Below are 19,925 nucleotides of genomic sequence, written 5' to 3'. Positions count from 1 at the left end.
ACCCGTTGTTTGGTTCTGGTGATTCCCAAGTGACCTCCAAAGATACTGCCATGTGCATGTTGTATTATCTTGGTTCTGAATTCAGTAGGTACTATCAGTTGCCTGTGGATCTCATTACCCCCTCTATTAGGCTTTAAAAGAATCTCCCTGTATAGCAACCCATTGTTGACTATAAACCGCTCCGGGCTTTCAGGGGTTAATACTGTATTCACGGCTGTGGCTTGAAAATATTTCTGTAAATCTGTATCTAGTTTCTGCTTGGCTGCAAAACTAGCTGCTTGACTATTTGTAACTGGCATTATACTTGTATCTTGTGTCAGTTCAGCAATTGTATCAGGCCTTTCCTCCTGAGGTAACTGTCGCAGTTTTTGTGCCCTAGTTATTACAAATGCACTCTGTACATGGTCAAGGAGATCCCACCCGATTAACATTGGAGCTGGGATTTCTGGTGAAACTGCTACTTGCCATTTTCCAGACCATTGTTTATATGTCAGATTAACTAATGCGACTGGCAAGATTTCTGGCTGTTTTGATATTCCTTTTAAACTGAGTGTTTTGCCTTTAATAAAGTCTTCTGGCTTTAACAAATCAGGATGTACAATACTAATCTGAGACCCTGTGTCTTTTAAGCCTTTATATGGTTTACCATTCACCCAAATTTCTTCTCCTGTTTTGTGTAATAGCATGTCATCTTGTTGAATTATATAGCACCTCACAACTTGGGCCACTGGTAACTCATCAGCCTCTGACTGGGCCTCGGTTGTCGTGGCAACCATGTTGGCAGTTGGCTCTGTCTCCACAGTTTGGACACAATATGTCTGCTTCTGAGGGATAGTATTTGCACTCCTAGTTCTGATTTCAGTTCTACAGTCCAGTTGTCTATGGCCTTTTTTCCCACATTGCCAACAGATTAATTCAGGCCTTTTACCCTCACTATATTTATTTACTTTTCCCTCAGTCCCCCCCGTTGTCATAGGCGTGTTATGGGGAACATTTGCATTGGCGGGAAAAATTTTCTTGGCAGTTTCTGTGGTAAACTTTGTGGGCTGTTGCATTCTCTTAAACTTATTTGTTTCCCACTGTTTGTCCTTATATTTTGGGGCATCATAAGCGTGTTCTCGGATTTCATTTATTTCATCTGCCAGATTAGCAGCTTCCCGGATGGTTTTAGGTCGTCTTTCTTTAATTAAATACTTCAGATGGGTATTAATCGTGTCATAAAATTGTTCTAATGCGAACACCTCTTTTATTTTCGCCACAGAATCAGCACCCTCCTGTTCTAGCCACTTGTTTAAATAATTTGTAGTTTTAGCTCCTAGTTGAGCAAATGTTTCCTCACGCACTTTTGTTATTGTTCTAAATTTTTGTCTCAGTTGTTCTGCAGTAATTCCGAATCTGACATAAACCAACCGTTTAAATGCTTCAAAATCTTTAGATTGATCAGATGGCATTTGAGAATAAATCTCTGTTAATGTTCCACTAATACGAGCTCTCAGTATTTGCATTTTCTCCTCATCTTTTACTTCAAAATCTTCGCAAGCCCTCTCAAAAGAAATGATAAATGCTTCAGGGTCATCTTTATCTTTGAAGTCAGGGAATCTTTTTAAATCCACCCTGCTAGGATTTTGTGTGGAACTATTGTTGTTGTTTCTATTATCTACAGCTGATAATTCAAGTCTTTTCATTTCTAATAAATATTCTCTTTCCTCCCGTTCTCTTTCTCTCTCAATAGCTAAGGTCATTTCTTTCTCTTTCAGTTCTCTCTCTTTTGCCTCAGCTTGGAACTTTAATTCTCTCTCTTTCAGTGCCATTGCCTCCCTTTCTCTCTCTCTCTCAATATTTAATTCTCTCTCTTTTGCTTCAGCTTGTAATTTTAATTCTCTCTCTTTTGCTTCAGCTTGTAATTTTAATTCTCTCTCTTTTGCTTCAGCTTGTAATTTTTTCTCTCTTTCCTCAGCTTGCAATCTCATTTCTAATTCCTTCAGTTTATATTCTTGTTCTAGCTTCCATTTCTCAAATTCCTCTGAGGCTTTAAAACTCGTCCCCTCAGCAGGATTTTTGTTAACTGTTTCAGTACTGGTTTCTTCCATCTGGGAAACCCCATTTTCTTCTTCAGAGCTTTCTACTTGTGAGTCCCTAAGAGCTGTTTTAGTCTTTCTAGGTGGCATTTTCTATTTATTTGGTGGTATTATTTCTGTACTTAAATCAAGGATGTTTCAGTTAAACTATTTCTCCAGGCTTAGTTTCCACAGTTTAGGTCCAAAGTCACGCCTAAAGTTACCTCAGTGCACTTTGTCCAGCGTACTTTTCCGACCTCTCACTATAAACCTTTCTGCCTGAAATAGTTTCAAACGCAAAGTATCTTTGTAACTCTCTCACAATCTCACAGTCTAAGGCGCTATCACACCACACCCTAGGGCCAGGTAATTCCTCTCTGAATTCCCCTTCTCCCTTTCCAGGTGTATGCGATCCCCTTCCTGACTAGATTGTAGAGTCTCACTGAAGTTTGCTTAAATCCTCTTTAAGCCTCACACTTCACACAATGCGTCACCCTTAAATCCTTCTTGTACCTTGGCACTTCTTGCCAGCACTTTAGATCTTGGATCTCAACGTGACCACCACTTTATGACAATCTTTCGTCCCGACGCTGCCACCACTTTAATGTCGCGGGCCCTTCGCCCTGTACAGCCCACCCCCGGACGTTTTACGGTCTATGAGTGCTGCACCAACGACAAACAGTCCCCAGCATGCAGCCCTTCAGACTACTGGCTGGATCCTGCTTACTTCATTCACCACAGACGAGGATATTGTGAACTAAAAAGATGTTTATTGCGTACAAAGCTTGTGGTTGCTGATAAATAAAAGGTTGTTCAATAAGCTTAAAACAGTTGTCCTATACCGGCCTAATACCTCTAGATGTTACCGGCCTAATACCTCTAATAGTAAACTAAATATCAATAACAACGCGTTTCACAATCTCTTTATCCTCTCTGCTAACATCCACCTAAGACTCTAAACTCCCAGCTCTATCTCTTGACTCACACTTCAACTCCCCGCACTTAACTAACTCCTCCTGCCCACACTTAACTGCCTTACTGCCCACTGGGAGGGGTGTTTTATACTCAGGCTAAGCCCGCCCCTGAGGGTTCTAACTGTCAGAGAAGTTAACCCCTACCTGGCCTTGGGCTAGTTCTCCACACTCCTGTCTTCCACTGCCTCCTGCAGGTTGGTCAAACTCATGTTAGTAGCTTACAACAGTGTTTTTCAACCTTTTTTGGGCAAAGGCACACTTGATTCATGAAAAAAATCTCGAGGCACACCACCATTAGAAAATGTTAAAAAAATTAACTCTGTGCCTATATTGACTATATATAAAGTAATTTTTCAATTTTTCCCACGGCACACCAGGCAACATCTCGTGGCACACTAGTGTGCCACGGAACAGTGGTTGAAAAACACTGGCTTAGAAAACACTGTCCAACCATCTTGTCCTCTTTTGTCCCCTTCTCCTTGTGCCCTCAATCTTTCCCAACAACAGGGTCTTTTCCAGGGAGTCCTCTCTTCTCATGAGGTGGCCAAAGTATTAGAGCCTCAGCTTCAGGATCTGTCCTTCCAGTGAGCACTCAGGGCTGATTTCCTTCAGAATGGGTAGGTTCATTTCTTACCCTGTCACAACTCTTGTTCCTCTCTTCCACCCTCCATGGGATCTTAGAGTGGAAGGGGTCGCAAGGATCATCTTTTGCCCATCATGGGCCTCAAACCCACAACCCTAAGATTAAGAGTCTCACGCTTTACCGACTCAGATATGTTCTTAATGTTACTATAACCTACAGCAAAAACTATGGATTCCACAAATGGCATACTGAGATGGCAGCATTACATTATTCATTTTCTTATTCAAAATCACTCCACCGTGGCCCCAAACTATTCCTTTTTGTCTCCCTAGCCAATTTTCTTTTATTTGATAACTTTTCAAACAAAGCTATAACCCAAACCATTTAATAACAATACTATTTCATAGCTCCGTCCAAATCCAATAACTGGTAGACTTGGTGTGTGGGTGTGGGTGTGGGGGGGCAGGGAAATGTAGATGCTTTCAACAAAGAAATTTTGATGCCTGAGGCAAAGGGTGAGACAGCTTCTTCCCCTCCCTGCCTCCCAACTGTATGTACAGAAGCCATCAAGCCTGTAGATTAATGTTATTTCTACAGAGGTGTTGGGGGAGAATCCTCACAATAACTGCATGTACTAGGCTAGCCCTGGGGTGCAGGGCAGACTGTGGAAAACACAGAGAGAACTCTGTTTGCTTCAATCCATCAGCATTTGCAGTTGCATCACTTTACCTAATGATAGGGCTAGCCTGTCAACTTCAAAAACAGCATGTAGAGCTCTCCCTTCTTATCTCCCAAACACCTAGTAGAATATATTTTAAGACGTTGCATAAACAGGGATTCAGATTAACTACAGTGATGGGAATCTTTTAAAAACTTACCTGTTGGTCACATATGAGCAACGCAGCTAATGCATGCTTCTCCAGCATTAGCACACCAAGTGTTTGGCTTATAGACTCCTGAACAGGTAACTTTTTTTAAGCACACCTGGAGCCGCCTTTGCACCAAATCCAAGGGTGTTCCTCTTCCAATCCTTTAGCACAGGAGCATGCGACTTTCAGCATCTTGACATGGAGAGAGGCAGTGGTAAGCACTGCACACAGCTGGTTCTGTTTGGGGACAGCATATATTTTAAACATGTTTTTCTGCTCGCCTCTGAAACAACACAATCTGCTGTAACTTTAACAATATCACTTTGAACTGGGGGGGAGGGGGGAATGCTTCACAACGTGTCTCCAAAAATATTCAGTAAGCCACAAGAGTGTTATCTGTAACTTTTCCCATATGTTTGGTGACACTTGCTTTAAAATTAGCTACAAAGAACTGCCTTTCTGACAAGATAGTCTGTGACAAGTTGTTAAAGAAAGTTATTTATTCTAATATTAATTAGGGGACCCTTAGCCATCCTTCAGCAAGAATGTGAAAGTGAACAGTAATGTGAATTGTGAAAGGGGCAATTCATCTGGTGGCGATATAATATTGTATTGTATTATAAACATTTGTGAAAGACCTTTATATACAATATAATTACCGTATGGTATGGTATGGTATGGTATGGTATGGTATGGTATTATACACTTATGTAAGACTTTTGAAGATCCACATGGAGTGTTATAGCCCTTACAAAAGCCCTTTAAATGAGATTTTATTTTTCCCATTTTGCAGATTGAGAAGGGGAATGGGTTGAAAAATGAGTTCATGGCAGAGATTAACCTAAACACTGGGACTCTCTGATTTACAGGCTTCTGATTCAGAGGGCTCCCAAATTATTCTAGACATACTCATTTTAATGTTGGGACATAGGAAGATGTCATGGATCTCTCCCAGCCATACCTGGACTGAACCCGGGACCTTCTCTACCACTGAGTTATGGTACATCCAGGCTCTGATATGGTTAGATTTATGGGTGTGCCACTTGAATCACAGGTTATGTTCTTCATGAGGGGCTCTCCTTCCTTGGAGGTTTATAAGCAGAGGTTTGATGGCTGTCAGTCATGTATGATCTAGTTAAGATTCCTGCATTGCAGGGAGTTGCACTAGATGACCCTCGGGGTCTCTCCTCTAAAGGAATTAAATGAATTCTTTAGTTTGGGGCATTAAGGGCAGGATTTATTTATTTTTCATTTTGCTTAATGGAGGATACTTCCAGGAAAGGGGAGAAAACAGATTTTTCCTGGTTTTTTTTAATATAACAAAGGTAAAATCACTTAGCATGATAGCAGAACCTTTCCATCAAACTTACTGACATAAACCAGGCTTCATCCCCTTAAAAGAGATTGCCATGCCTGCAATTTGCACCCAACTCTAGCAGAAACTTTAAAAGCTAGAGACTTTTCATCTTCTTTCTTTTCTTTTAAAAAAGTTTGCTGCATGAAAACCCTCAAATAGATCTGCTTAAAACTTGGCAGGCTTACTTCACTCTGGAAAGGCTCATTTACCTGCACATTTCATCCACTTCTGTAAAAGGGGAGGGGGTTATGGCTATCCCTCCTTTAAGCTCATGAACATTCACCCAAATGCATGGATAGGACTTAGATACTCTACCAGATCATTTCCTCACAAGGTTTGCCCTATAGGAGTTAACCTTTCAGGTGACACAGGCGAGTTTCCTGAGTCACTGATTTCTGCCCACTGTCCATTGCACAGCACTAAATATTTGGGATATTATGTGTTGATTAAAGCTGAAATCAATAGGTTAGACGAAAGGCAGAGCAAAGAAAACAAATTATTAATTTTATTGAAATTTTATTTCAATAAAATAAAAGCAATTTGTCACCAGATGCAGCCATCTCACTAGACCCGATGTCAGGATCAACCCTGTATAGTCTGAAATGCTGAGACAGAAAGCAAGCAATATTTTAAAGGCCATTTCCTCTGAAGTTCTGGAGATTAATGCTTTCTCTGGTTGGATCCACTGGCTGAGTTTGTCTGAAAGTGTCTACAGTGTAATAAAGCCTACCATCACCATGCTTTCAGCAAGCTGGATTTTTCAAAATTAACATGTGGGACTTATTTAGAAGCTGGCACGTGCTTTTTCTCTCTCTTTGTGATCTTATCTTGCACCAACTTCAGACGTAATCAAAAGAAGGGAAACCTCCCTGCCAAACTTTATCTTCTTTGTATAACTATTGACAAAGACCTCTTTAGAAATTCATTATTATTATTGTTGTTGTTGTTGTTGTTGTTGTTGTTGTTATTATTATTATTATTATTTACATAGCTCCAGATGGGCGGGGTATAAATTAAAAATTATTATTATTATTATTATTATTATTATTATTATTATTATTATTTTCATTGCACATAATGCTGTCTGACTGTAGTCTAACCCCGCAGTGAAAGCATCCTAGCTAGCAAGAAAATATGTACAGCTACCTAATATTTGGTTTACAATTCTGCACATCCCAGCTGACAGGTGATTAAAGCTCTACGAGAGTCATCCTCTCCAATGCATAAATGGACTCATTTTTTAAAGCTCTATTTTTGCTCAGAGTATTTCCTGGCAATTCTCTGGGGAAATCTGAGACTTAAAATTTGTATTCATGTTGGAATTAAGGCTGCCAGGCTGGCGTTCTGGTGGTTAATAAGCTGGCAGGTTTCCAATTTCTTGTCTGAGAAGCAAAATTGACCTGCCCACCCCTTCATTTCATTGTTAAAAAAATGATTTACAAATAAAGACTACGAGCCATGACTGCAGGTGTTAAAAGTAACATGTGGCCTTTCTGATCCCACTTCTAAGGGAAGGACTCTGTTTACAGAAGGAAACTCATTGAAGAAATAACAAAAAGTAGAAAAAACTAACTAAGCCCTTGATAATTTGTTATAACACATTTAAATGTTTTATTGGCAGAAAGAAAGTCCCCAGGGCATTGCTAGCTACTGAAAAGATATGGGGCATAACCCCATAGACTAAAATTTGCAAATGATTATTTATCTGCTAGATGCAAATTTTGGCTTTGAAAGTCAACTAATTTTACATCTGAGTCATGCCAGCTACCGTAAGTTCTTCAGTTAATATTGTTGTTCAGTCATTCAGTCGTGTCCGACTCTTCGTGACCCCATGGACCAGAGCACGCCAGGCACGCCTATCTTTCACTGCCTCCCGCAGTTTGGCCAAACTCATGCTAGTCGCTTCGAGAACATTGTCCAACCATCTCATCCTCTGTCGTCCCCTTCTCCTTGTGCCCTCCATCTTGGATGGGAGATAGGGATGGGATGGTGATAGGGATGGGAGAATACTCTTGCCATTCCTATGTGAAGAGTATTCCATTAAAGGAATCCAGGTACTCAATGGTTTGGTCAACCCTGAGAGGGGTTGTGCCCATGCCTGAGTCCAGGGGGACATCTGGGTGGTGGACTAGCCTGACCCCGGCTTTCCGCTGTTCCAGATGTTCACCCTTGGCTGACCTATGCTGGAACCTGGGGCAGCAGTGCCTGTGGGGCAGCGAGCTAGTTGAACCAGAGCCTATGCAACCAATCACTTGCTGTAATCAATAAAGTTGTGGCCTAAATTCTGCCAAAAACCAAACCAAAATTCGAGTCTTGACTGCATTTATTTAAGGGGGAGGTTTAATGGTCTAAACAAGCAAAACTGCAAAAGCCAGAAAGAACATTTCAGAAGTAAGAATAATAAACAGCACGAGGTCCTGCAAAAGAAACATCCCGCCCCTGCCCCCCATGCCGAGAATAAAAATGAAGACACACAATAATTGAGAGATGTCTTCTGCACATTGTTCAGAACTGGAGATTTGTGACTTATTGCAGACTAATCCCCTTCAGCCATTAGCTCAGTGCATGGCTGGAGGGTGGAAGGCAAATGCTGGTGTGGCATGCTGAATAAATTGCAAATCAAAGGGAGTGGGATCACTGGCATGTAAAACACAATCTGCTTAGTCCTGTTTAGTCTACCTAAAGGACTGCATCTAAAAATAGCCACAAAAGACTTACAGCTCTTTCCCTCTTTGCCAAGCTACACTTCCTTGCTCCTAAACGCAGCAAAAATAGAAATAAATATGGGATAATTACTTATCTCGGTAAAATGATCACCATTTTTCAATTGCAACTCTGAAAAGTTAATGCCATACATAAATAGCTGCTTCTTGTGTATTGAAGTAGCAGATAATCATCATCTGAAGATGAAGGATCTAGGGCCACAAAACTGATGAATGCAGTTATTATTCACAAGCAAAATGTGCATTATTGGTGTGTGTGTTGTGGAAACCTCTGGGTTATCCTGAGTCACTCCCCCCCCCATGAGTAGTGTGACTTTGGTTAGGTAAAGGTAAAGGGACCCTTGACTGTTAGGTCCAGTCGCAGATGACTCTGGGGTTGCGGCGCTCATCTCACTTTACTGGCCGAGGAAGCCGGCGTACAGCTTCCGGGTCATGTGGCCAGCATGACTAAGCCGCTTCTGGCGAACCAGAGCAGTGCACGGAAACGCCATTTACCTTCCTGCTGGAGCGGTACCTATTTATCTACTTGCACTTTGACATGCTTTCAAACAGCTAGGTTGGCAGGAGCAGGGACCGAGCAACAGGAGCTCACACCGTCGCAGGGATTCGTACCGCTGACCTCTTGACTTGAATCAGCATTAATATGACGATAATACATTACTTTATGGATTTAAAATTGTAGCTGTTAAATAGAAATCCCAGTGTCTAATGTTTCATTTCTCAAGAATGTAATTCTTTTTCATTCTCTGGCCCTCACTCTTATCCACACATATCCATGTTCGTAGCCTGTCTCTCTAGTACAAGACTAGCCAACAGGGTGCCCTCTAGATGCTGCCAGCTACAACTTCCATCCCAGGCCTCACCCAGAGGAAAGTTCAATTTGCCATTAACCCAGCTTGCAGCGATTTCCTACACAGAATAGATACACCCTGACCACTGAGGCTGATGGAAGTTGTAGCCCCAAACACCTGGAGCAGCAGACCACATTGGTTACCCCTGATCGAATATCCTGTAAAGTGGGGGGAAACATGTAGTTTAAGGGGAAACGTGTGTGAGAGAAAACCTTGACCTAGGATAAGCAAAAACTTGGCCTCTTCACTTTCTGAACTTTGCCGCTGGTTAGTAAGATATTCTCCACGGTTCTTTTTATAGAACTATGTTTTTAGATAACTTCTTGAGGTGTTGGCTATGCTGGTGGCTTAAGATTTACATCAATCTCAGAGTGCCTGAAGCTAACAAGAATTCACAGAGTGACTTAAACCACCGTAATACTACCATCATGGGCATGAATTTGTTTCGTCTTCCTTCAGTTGCGAAAAGTGCAGCCGACACGGCTAAACACCTGCGGATCGCCACTGTGAAATGGTCATTAAGGTTATTCACATTACCCCTGGGAAGCTTTTGTGTGACACTGCTTGCCTATTCTTTTTCTTTGTAACAAGCAAACTCAGGTATATAATTACTGTGTTTTGCCTCACTTCAGTTCCATCTGACTTCACTGAGAGAGCTGCAACCCATAAACCCACTGCCTAGGCAAATGACACTTTAATCCTGCTTTGTATTTAACTGATCCAAAGACAAAGAAGGGGTTAGGGAGCCGTTGATGGTGTCACTTAAGCAACACTTAATGCTTGTTTAAGAAGCTGGCATACATATGTGGGCTCAAGTACAATTGCTGCTCAGGCGAGGAAGAGAGTCCAAGCTGCAGTGCAATGGATGGGATCGTGTTCTATTGGTTGTCTGCCTCTTATAACCAGGCAGAGGGCCTTCTCGGCAGTGGCACCCCTCCCTGTGGGATGCCCTCCCATCAGATGTCAAGGAGATAAAGAACTACACAAATAATTTTTGCTGCTGGTATAGAAGTATAGAAAATTGGAACAGTGGTGCAAGTGCATATTTATTTATTTTTAAGAACTCGTTACCTGCCCTTCACTGTGAAGCAATATAAGAGTAGGATACATTGCTACTGCTACCACCACCACCACCACCAACAACAACCCCTTTCTGAGTATGTGGTGGTAGAGCAACTGCATTGGAATCAGAGGGCCCTGGGTTCAAACCAAAGGCATATTGTGGGGGAGCCTGGGGGGCATGGAACTGTTGGGTGCAAATTTCTGAGGGGGCACAACCAGGGGCCCACAAAACAGGTTCCCTCACTGAAGCAGGAGCCATGGGGAGGCAAGCCCTGCCCGACTGGGCCTTTGTTGCTGAGGCGGTGGCAGTGCCTCCTTCTCCTCATGGCTGGCAAAGGGACACTTGCATGTCAAGAAGGAAGGGGGGGAGGCTGCTTCCGCTGCCCACTGAGGGAGGAAGAAGAAAGCGAGAAAGCACTGCCTGAGCCATGTGTGTTGCCCAGAGTGCCTCACTGTAAGGATAGGAGGGCAAGGCAACACGGTGGTGCTCCTGGCTTCATGTTTCTCTGCCTTATCTCTACTCCCAGGTTGGGGCTAGTTTGCAAGGAAAGATTCCCTTGATTAGACGCTGGCCAGGGACCCACATTATGCTGCTGGTTCAAACCCTGGCATCTCCGGGTAGGGTTGGGACAAACCCCATCTGAAACTCTGGTGAGCCATTGCCAGTCAGTATAGATGGTCCAATGGGGTTACTTAGATGGACCAAGGGTCTGATTCAGTATAAAGCATCTTTCTTTACTCCTATACACAGGGAGAGTAAAATGCATAGATTCAACTTGTGAAAAAGTAGAGTGCGTAAAGTTGCGTGTAGTTTCTTGGGTTGACGAATGTATATGTTTGTGTGTGTGTGTGTGTGAACTTCCAACAAATATATGTATCCACTTCCTTCCCTCTAAGGTCCAGATTCCCCATGAGTCACATATATTGCTCTCCATGTGCAATTTGCATTATTTGTAGATTATTCGAATCCATGTTCAAATGCTCTGCTTTGAAGGCTGGATTAAAATGAGGCGTGTACCCACGACTAATTAGCTGGCCTGTTCTGCTCTAGACACCTCAGAAATTGTTTAGCTTTAAAAACACACACACACACACACACACAGTCAGACGTCAATGCTGATACATCTTCAAGTTCTCCTGATTACACCTGGAGAAAGAAGGCACTGTGAAAAGCTACGTGCTGGCACGTTGATCATGCCCGTTGCCTAAAATGCAGGGAGGAGGGACAATCTAACACTGGTTGTATTAATGAATTCCAAGTACATGAAGAAAATTGTTATTGTGCCCAAGAGACGTCATGTTCAGAATGATTACGATCATGCATATTGTATATAAACTGCAAGGGAGAGAGAGAGAGAGAGAGAGAGAGAGAGAGAGAGAGAGAGAGAGAGAGAGAGAGGTGGCAACGCCAACCATGAATAAGCTCCAGAGAACTTGTACTTTAGGAGATAACTCTGTATTTTTATAGTGACTTTTCTAGGAATTACTTATGCCCAGAGGATATGGGTTTTTCTGTGCTTATGACAACTATATTCATTATGACTTATTACTAAAACAGGTTTTACGGTTTGTCTCTAAATGATTTCCCAGCAGAGAAATTGCCTTTTTATATATTATTCTGAATAAAACAACTTACTTCATATTAACAATTTAGCATGTATTTTATACCAACCGTACTAGGTGCTTAACAGGAAACACCCCTGAGACAACAGCAGGGGGGGAAATGCAAGGCCTCCCTCCCAAGACATCCAGTTGCTTGTTTGGAAAGGATCCAGTTTCATTGTCCTTCTGAACAGTTTGGGGAATTGGTGTTCCTTGTCTTTCACTGTGGCTCCTCACTGTCAGGTTGGAGGTTAAAAAAATATAACATCCAGGTAGCATGGAGCAATTCACTGCTTAAATTAGATCACAGCAGGCAAGTCAGAGAGCAGGGTGAGGACAGAGTATGCTGGTGAGCTCTCAAGGCGTTATATGGTGAAAAGAGTCTTTTGTGGATCAACTTCTCACTGCTTACTAGCTTGGATGCCCTGGGACCTGGTTCAGGTTTGGATCCTGATGACCTCACTAACTCTAAGCCACACTGGCTTGGTACTGAAAATGCAGTCATGACCTATTTGACATGACACTGAAGTACATTGGTACCTTGAGTTACAAACGCCTCAGGTTACAAACGCTTCAGGTTACAGACTCCGCTAACCCAGAAATAGTACCTCGGGTTAAGAATTTTACTTCAGGATGAGAACAGAAATTGTGCGGCGGCGCGGCGGCAGTGAGAGGCCCCATTAGCTAAAGTGGTACCTCAGGTTAAGAACAGTTTCAGGTTAAGAACGGACCTCCAGAACGAATTAAGTTCTTAACCCAAGGTACCACTCTATATGTACAGTAAACAACAGTGCTTTTTTCTGGGGTGGGGGGATGCAGGGGTACACATACCCCTAAACATTTTGTGACTCTAAGTTTGGCCTCATTGAGGAGCAGTATTTCAATATAAGTAGGAAAATGATAGTACCCCTAAACATTTTTAGGGGGGGGGAGCACTGGTAAACAGAGCAAATAATTGTAACTACTGATCAAATAAGACAGGCAGAAGAGGCATTGTTGGTAGCCAGTCATCTACACTTTAAACAAATCACCAACTAGTTATGTCACAGATGAGCTTAGTTAATTGAAGGAAGTTGAAGACTTTCTGAGATTTGTGTCTTTATATCAGGGTGTTTGCATGGCTGTGATAATGTCCTTGCATTTACAGGTAGGTAGCCATGTTGATCTGCCATAGTCAAAACAAAAAAAAATTTAAAAAAAAATTCCTTCCAGTAGCACCTTAGAGACCAACTGAGTTTGTTCTTGGTATGAGCTTTCGTGTGCATGCACACTTCTTCAGATACACTGAAACGGAAGTCACCAGACCCTTAAATATAGTCAGGGACTGGGGAGGGGTATTACTCAGAAGGGTGGTGGGAATGGGTGATCAGCTGATAGGTGTGGAAAACCTGTTGACGACTGTTAAAGACTGCAATTTTTACAGGGTCTTACAGGGAAAGGCAAGGGGTGAGATGGCTAAAGATAGCTTTGTCATGTATAATGAGATAAGAATCCAATGTCTTTGTTCAGACCAGGTTTCTCCATGGTTTTACGTTTGGTGATTAGTTGCAATTCAGCCACTTCTCTTTCCAGTCTATTTCTGAAATTCCTTTGTATTAAGACAGCTACTTTGAGATCTTTTATAGAATGTCCTGGGAGTTTGAAGTGTTCTCCTACTGCTTTCTCTGTCTTGTGATTCCTGATATCAGATTTATGCCCATTTATCCTTGCATTAAACTGACTGTAGATGTGCAAAGTACCTCGATGAAGTAACTAACAAAATAGTGTTAACATAACCTGATTTTTTTTAGTTTAGCATGTATTGTTAGACCACAGTTGCCACAAGCATGGGACTCCTTGACTGGCTTCCATTAATACCATAGACATTCCTCAAATAAAAACTGACAAATCTAAGAAAAATGTAATGTGGGTAATAGAGGGTTTCATTGCCTTCTGAATGTGGAAGGCTCACTTGACACAAAAGTGCAAAGATTTGGTGCTGAACTATTTTCATAGGGTTGGTCCAAACTTAGTCATGCTTAGAGTAGATCATTAAAATCAATGAAACTTAATGACTAAACTAAATTTCTATAGATCTCAACGTGTCTGTTCTAAGCGTGACTAACAGGATTCAGTTCAGTGTTGAGGGTATTACATAAAAGATCGCATGGGAGGTAAAGCAATAGTACTTACAACAAGGAGAAAGCAGAAATTATCTGCATCAAGAAAGCTGAGATAAATAGCAAGTGTGTTTTCTCCCAAGACTGCCTAGGAAATAACTTGAAAAGCAGCAAAAATGCTAGTAAATCTTCTCAGAGACAGTCAAGCTGCCCTCTGCCTTACTCTACACCACTAAAAGCATTTGCAATTCACCCTGTTATGGGCATACAGAAAGTTCAAGTAGTCAAACTGCACAGAGACTGCCTGGGGGATTAAAAAAAAAGTTTGAAAAGAAAAACACTCACTGAATACAATTGGCATTCATGAGGAAGCTCACATTAGCTGCCTGCAAATCAGGTGTTCAGGAGAGAATAGAGAGATCATATATAGAGGTTTGCTGTATCCCTGGCTGGGACTTTGCTAGATACTGTAGTGTCAGACAGCAAAGAATGAGCATGAGAGGAGAGAAAGGCAGGAATCAGAGGCTAAACTCGGTTTTTGGTGACAATGGGTGTGGGGGGAAAACAGGTTTTTAATATCCGCCAGGCTTCAAGAAGGACAAAATAAACCCTGAACCAACTGCCTCCCCCATTGACCCCTTACTTAAATCATTTATTTTCCCCATATTCATGCACTGAAGCAGTGCTTTTCCTTCCCTCCAGTATCACATCATTTTCTTTGTAGATTATTGAAGATTGGAACCAACCTATGCATTAGCCAGGGGTGTCCTCAGGGGGCAAAACAGGAAAATGCCCCCTCTGCCTCCCCCCCCCCCCCCGCTTACCAGGGGTCGTGTGACTGTAGCAGCTTCTAACAAGATCTTGCAGAGCTCTCACGAAGCTCTCACGAGATTGTGGTGGAAGGGGCAGGTGAGGCTTGTATGGGGACACCACCCTGTGGGAATCTGCTACCCTGGCATTAACCCCATGCACAAGTTGGGTCAATTGTATGGTGAGTTGGGAATGGGTCCCTGTTGCCAGTGTTACTAGATTTGCTTCTTTCAGTCACCACGCCTACAGCTGTGTGTAAGAAGAGCCTAAGGCGCAGGCTAAGGGGTTCCATGTGATTGGGACACCCGGTTCTGCCAGTGCCCCACTAATGTGAAGCCCATACATGTGCGCAAGAGGTCTGCACTGGGGTCTTCCCTACCCTACACAACATGGTTGTTGAAAGAAGCAGATGCAGGAAGGGGGTGGGGCTAAAAGGACAGCCCCACTTGCAACTCAACACACTGGAAAAACGCCCTGGGGGTGCCTGCAAACCCCTGAAACTCTGAGCATCCTCCGGTATGCGCAGCTCTGGAAAAGGCACCTCCCTTCTCCTCCAGTGCACTTCTTAGCGACATATACCAGCTGGTATATGCACACTAATCTTCTGGCATAACACAGCAATAAGAGTGAGACATCATAGAGCTAATCTACTATTTATTTACATACTATGCACAGACAAAAGTATAATGGTGTCCGTTCTCTCCAGCTCTGAGAGAACAGAAAGAAATAAAAGCGAAAGTACAGTGTAGTAGTATAGTACCCGCAGCGGAAGAGATAAAACTGTCTTCCTTTCCCAGACTCATCCCAGACAGGCATGGGATTTACAACAATCTCATCTGCAGCATCGGAGGAGTGAAATTGCTAACACTGTTGCACTATGCATGCAGCTGCAGCCTGACAAGAGTCCTCCCCTGCTGAAGAAGAATGGCTCTCTCTCTCTCTCTCTCTCTCTCTCTCTCTCTCACACACACACACACACACACACACACACAAACAATGGGGGAAATACATGCAGACCTGTGGTCTTTTCAAAGCTGGGGATTTACTGAATGCTCAAAGCAGAGGAGGTATCTGTCTATCCATCCAAACCACAGCATATCTGCTACACCAAATTTCCCTTGGATGAATGCCAGTTTCAGAAAATGTTTCGCTCCAGCAATATTAGGTAGATTGTCCACCCTCATGGGAGTGCCATCCAATCAGAGAAAGAAAAGGAAATTTCACATTGGGAATGCCACATTAACAGGAAAATTTGATATCGGAATGAGTTTGATTTCAAAAGATCATGGGGGGGGCATCTTTAACAGCAAAAAACCCCTAAAAACCTTAATAGCTGCTTTTAAAGAGATATGTTTGTATACATTTTATTCCATTAAGAAGTAAATATCTAAACTGTTCTACACAAGATAGGCACTTCTACTCCCATTAACTCATTTTGTTGTCTCCCTGTCCATTTGCTTAAGATGGCTATGGAATAATAATTAATTTACGCAACAGTTATATCCAGAAAACAAAGGATCTGACAGCACCATTTATCTTTATACTTCACCAGAATTAAAAAACAGACAAGATACTCTAGTTTAAACCAGGCATTCTCATACAATAAATATTACAGTCTTTTGTTTAAAAAAATATTCTTGACGTAGTTTGACAGTAAATTATCATATGAAAGACAGTATTAGCAGCTGTAATACTAACAAGTATTTATGTTTGTCAGAAAGGTTTCTGGGTCTGCTGGCATTTAATAAATAAAGTTACAATAATACCTAAGAAAACTTCTATCTTTATTATTTCTTGTCACAAGCTGCAATTTTACACCTGGACATAAGCTCCACTGGATTCAACTTCTGAGCAAGGATAGACAAATGAATTGTGGTTCCTCTCTGTTCCTCTTCCTTCACTCCCTATATTTCAACATCTGCCTCACAAATTCACCAACATTTTAGTACACATTTCTCATAATATGTACATTTTTGCCTGGAATTCTGTCTAAAATATTTTTTACAAGCAAGGCATTGCAGCATAATTCATCTTATGTTATTTTCCCTAGCACGAGTCCTTTATGCAAACTTTCCTTGAGTATATACAATACTGTACTTTTGTTGTTGTTGGAGAACTGCTTTGCAAAATTCAGACATGTTTGTGTTGAATGTACAGTTTAAGGTTCATTACTGTTCCACAGAAATATCTCTTTAAAAGCAAGAAGGAAATTAACTGACCTAGTTTTCCAGCTGTGGGACAGTGCAGCAGGTGATGTTGAGTTTGTCTTGATTTGGGCGTGTCAGCAATCGGGTACGGTATATAAGGAGGTCTGCGTACCTCTCTCAGTACCCTAGGTGGTGGGTCACTGGATGGGTCATGTTTCTGTAACGTTCTTTCTGTTATTTTTCCTTTTATTAAATCCACTCCTAGTTATGCTTTACAGTCTCCTCAGCCTTTTGTTGTGCAGTTGCTCAGCTTAAATATGGCAACAGTTTGAATGTCAGAGGATAAGCTGCTTTTCAGCTCACACATTGTTTTGGGAAGTGCAAATTACATAGGTTTGCATAAAAGTGTGAACTGAGCTACATTTCTCTCCCATCCCTATTTCCGTGTAGACATAGAGACTGTGCTGCCCTTTTCAGAATAAATGAATTAAATGCAACACCAAGAACACTAAAAACATGTGTCTTAAACATTCAGCTATTTAGTGGCAGAACCATGCATTGTCTTTATTACAAAAGGTGCATGCTTAGTTGTAATTTAAATAGACAGTTCAATAGTATCAGCACATTTTTGCATTATGGATTTTGATGTTCCCAGCACAATGGCTTAGTTTTACATACACGGAGTATTAGATCAATCATACAGAATGAAAGATAAAAGCCTCCCAAGTCAATGTGTCCACCTTAAAAACTGATTGCGCTGGTACAAGCTATAGGGGGAAATTTTAAAAAATTCCCAAAAAAATATCTGCTCAAAACCACCCTCTTTGAATATGTGGTGGATGCTCACTGGATATTAGTTGAATATAAGGATGTTGAATGGATATTCGGTGGTTGTTCACTTTTAGTTCCTGGTTGGTGTCATATGCTAAATGTGAGAACATTTCTGGAACCTTATTTCTCTGTGAACCATGACTGGGAAGTTTTTAGTTGTTTACAGTGTTTTCTTAAGTAAATTGTAAATTTACAAGCATTTCTGTTTATGTGATGGAACAATCTTCCCTTCTCCTCCACTGCAAGCTCCCTAAATCTCTTCTAGGGGATTCCCCAACAGTTTTGGGGGTAGCCCAGGACATGCATGGGGGCAGGAGAGGGGAGAGTGCAAGCAGAAATCCTTTCACTGGTGGAATGCATTCAACAGAATACCACTTTACACTTAACTTTCCTGCACAGTACTGCATTTATTTTCTTCTTGTATTGCATTGAACTAAACAATCACTTTTGGTTTTGGGTTCTTCATCATAGCCACTCCCCAAAATCTGACCACCCAATAGCTCTTTTGCCAGTCACAGAACACAATCTTATGTAAAGTTGCACAGAGGTGATCCCATTGTCTTCAATGGGATCTACTTCCAGGTATGATATAGGATTGCAGCCTTTATCTTGCTTTGTGGCCAAATGAATTTGAATCAAGAGAAGATTAATGGATCCATCCTCCTTAATGAGGATTTTCCATGTGCACCAAGAGTCAATCCAAAATAGTTTTATCGTTTGATAGGTCTGTGTGATCAAAGCTTCCTCGTTGCCTTGTACAAATTTACTCCCAACAGTAAATTATTACTTTGCCCTTTGGGATTAAAGGCCAAGTTGACACCTTTCTTGATTTACTTAATCATACAGTGGCTGAAATGTCAAAGGAAATTAGAGCAACTTGTTATATAAACCCTTGGGAAACATGTTGCTTACTTACTTTTACTTACTTTTATCTGATAGGGGCATTCAACCATCGCTTTGCGATGATGAAAAGTACTTCAACACACACAAGGCAGGGACATTCGATTCTGCCAGTTCCTCTGCCCCCACCTAGTTCAGCAGTTCACTCTTTATTCCATACTGTCCCAACCCCTAGGAAAAGCTTTCAGAAGAAATAGAAAGCTGCAGTAGGTGGGGTTCAGCAAAAACTGGGCTCCCTGAATGTGAGTTGAAGTGCTTTCCACTACCACAAAACCTTCATTGCCTACACATCTGCATAGTTAAAGATGTTCACATAGTCTGCAATCCTAAACTTGATTACCTCTTGAAATGTAATGAGAATGTCAAAAGTCAATGTATTGCAATATACCTTGCCCAAGTGGAAATTAATTACTAGAAAAGTTTGAAAGTTACAATTTTTTGCAGCTTTTAAAATTTGGGCATTGGGTAATGGATGCCAGCATTTCCACACAAGGCAATCCAGGGTGTCCATGAAGCATAAAGTTGGACTTTGGAAGTTCCATTGCTTTTCAGGCTTTCAGGGAGAGGAGTCACTTCTCGTTATGACAATTAATATTTGGGCAAAGCCCTTGACATGGGACCTCCTAGATGGAACACCTAAATGGTGTTTCAAACAGACTATATCAACTTTGATTTCATCAAGCAAGCTCACTCTAACATTCCTTCATCTGTAAATATTCGAAACATATTGAATTTAAATTAGATTTTGACACATTGCATTGAAACCATTTCCCCCATCCACATGAGGAATGTACCAATTAAGTACCATAGTTCAGTTTCAGCATTTCCCCAAATTTCTATAGCTCTGAAGAACTGCATTGTTGGCACTGGTGGGAAGTTTCTCATGGAATTGTGACCTCCAATGGTTCAGCTGATTATTATTTTTGCATTTTCCATTTGAGTTCCTAACTGAAGTTAAAATGCCAATCGTTCTCAGAACCTCTTTTCCCTTCTCAGTTTTTTTCCTAGTTTAATAAATGATTCATTTTGATACTAGTTCTTATTTTCAGGCAATGTACCG

Source organism: Lacerta agilis, chromosome 2 (genome assembly GCF_009819535.1).
Source record: "Lacerta agilis isolate rLacAgi1 chromosome 2, rLacAgi1.pri, whole genome shotgun sequence".
NCBI classification, from domain to species: domain Eukaryota; kingdom Metazoa; phylum Chordata; class Lepidosauria; order Squamata; family Lacertidae; genus Lacerta; species Lacerta agilis.
Note: the sequence above shows the minus strand (reverse complement) of the source record.